Genomic DNA, 2,500 nt, shown 5'->3' with positions numbered 1-2,500 from the left:
ACGAAATCGGCAAAGTCGGCAGAATCGGCAGCGCAGATTTTTCGACGAACACGGGCTGGACGGTGGACTGTCCAGGCCAGGCAGGAAAATTCGTCGAGGGGACACGCTGACGAAACAGCGCTGGTTCAGACACGGTGGGCGCAGTGTTGGAATCGGCAGCGCCGAGAAAGTCGGCAGAATCGGCAGCAGGTGCTGGCGATGAGTCAGGACGGACTGGATAGTCCAAGGCTCGATGAGAAAGACCGCTGGTTTAGACACTGGGGCAGTGGCAGCCCGCGGGGCAGTGTCGGCAGATTCGGCAGCAGTGTCTGCCGATTCGGCAGCGTTGGCTTGTTGGCGCGGGGGGCCGATGCGAGTGGGGACTTGGGCAGCGGGCAGTGAAAGCAAGAGTTTCCCCGATGCTGCCGGGAAAAACGCTCCCCGGGATGGCCGGGTGAGATGACCCGGCGGCCCGCGACGGGTCATTCAATTCCATGCCCCGTCAACATAACTCCCGATGTACTGTTTGCTTTTTCGGAAGAAGAGATCCATCCCCCCATCCTCGGCCAGCCAAAAACGCTCCAATTAATGGCCGGGTGAGATGACCCGGCGGCCCGCGACGCGTCATTCAAATCACTGCCCTATCGGCTACAACTGCTGATGGGTGGGATTAGAGGCCTGCCATGGTGGTGAGGGGCGGCGAGGACCGTGAAAGCTAGAGTTTTTCAGAGGCTGCCGGGAAAAAGGCCCCTCGGGTGGCGGGGTGCGAGGACCAGGCGCGTCATTCAATTCTCTTCCCTATCAACTTGGCTCCCGTTGGCGGGATTGGAGGCCTACTGTTTGTTACAGGGCTAAAATCGTCAGGGGAAGAGCTGACGAAACAATGCTGGTTTGGATGCAGGGGGTAGTGTTGGAATCGGCAGCGCGGACAAAATCGGCAAAGTCGACAAAAAAGACTGTTGGCCTGGACATCGGGGCAGCGGCAGCCATGCCGACAGGGGGGGAAATCGGCAGCGCAGATTTGTGCAGCTGCAGGTTCGTCGGGGAAATCGGCAGCGCAGATTTTTCGATGAACATGGGCTGGAAGATGGACTGTCCAGGCCAGGCAGGGAAATTCGTCAAGGGGACACGCTGACGAAACAGCGCTGGTTTAGACACGGTGGGTGCAGTGTTGGAATCGGCAGCGCCGACGAAATCGGCAAAGTCGGCAGAATCGGCAGCGGGTGCTGGCGATGAGTCTGGACGATTTATAGTCCAGGGCTTGATGGAAAAGACTGTTGGTCCAGACAATGGGGCAGTGGCAGCGCGGATTTGTGCAGCTGCAGGTTCGTCGGGGAAAATCGGCAGCGCAGATTTTTCGACGAACAGGGGCTGGGCGCTGGACTGGCCGGGCCAGGCAGGAAAATTCGTCAGGGGGCCACGCTGACGAAAATAGGGGCTGCGGAGTGGAAAATCGGCAGCGCAGATTTTTCGACGAACAGGGGCTGGACCGGCCGGGCCAGGCAGGAAAATTCGTCAGGGGGGCACGCTGACGAAAAGAGGGGCTGCCGCGTGGAAAATCGGCAGCGCAGATTTTTCGACGAACAGGGGCTGGACTGGCCGGGCCAGGCAGGAAAATTCGTCAGGGGGGCACGCTGACGAAAAGAGGGGCTGCCGCGTGGAAAATCGGCAGCGCAGGTTTTTCGACGAACAGGGGCTGGACGCTGGACTGGGCCAGGCAGGAAAATTCGTCAGGGGGCACGCTGACGAAAAGAGGGGCTGCCGCGTGGAAAATCGGCAGCGCAGATTTTTCGACGAACATTCGTCAGGGGGGCACGCTGACGAAAAGAGGGGCTGCCGCGTGGAAAATCGGCAGCGCAGATTTTTCGACGAACATTCGTCAGGGGGGCACGCTGAGGAAAACAGGGGCTGCCGCGTGGAAAATCGGCAGCGCAGATTTTTCGACGAACAGGGGCTGGATGCTGGACCGGCCGGGCCAGGCAGGAAAATTCGTCAGGGGGGCACGCTGACGAAAAGAGGGGCTGCCGCGTGGAAAATCGGCAGCGCAGATTTTTCGACGAACAGGGGCTGGACTGGCCGGGCCAGGCAGGAAAATTCGTCAGGGGGGCACGCTGACGAAAAGAGGGGCTGTCGCGTGGAAAATCGGCAGCGCAGATTTTTCGACGAACAGGGGCTGGACGCTGGACTGGGCCAGGCAGGAAAATTCGTCAGGGGGGCACGCTGACGAAAACAGGGGCTGCCGCGTGGAGTGGCAGCCTGCACGCAGATGCGAATTCGGCAGCGCACGATGGCTTGAGCAGGTCATGGGTTCGACTTGGCGCGATCTGAAACCTGGACGAGGGACTGTCGACGCTGGACGAGCCAGCGCGGTGGCCTGTCGTGCCCCGTTCAGGGGGGGCCTGCCGCGGAGACAGCCCTCGCGGGCTCGACAGCGCAGGCCAGCGTCCCCGACGTCGCTGGCCGCGGCAGGCGAGCTGCCGGGGTTCCCGCATTCCTACAAGAAAACGTCGTGCTTTCCACA

Source organism: Populus nigra, chromosome 2 (genome assembly GCF_951802175.1).
Source record: "Populus nigra chromosome 2, ddPopNigr1.1, whole genome shotgun sequence".
NCBI lineage: Eukaryota > Viridiplantae > Streptophyta > Magnoliopsida > Malpighiales > Salicaceae > Populus > Populus nigra.
Note: the sequence above shows the minus strand (reverse complement) of the source record.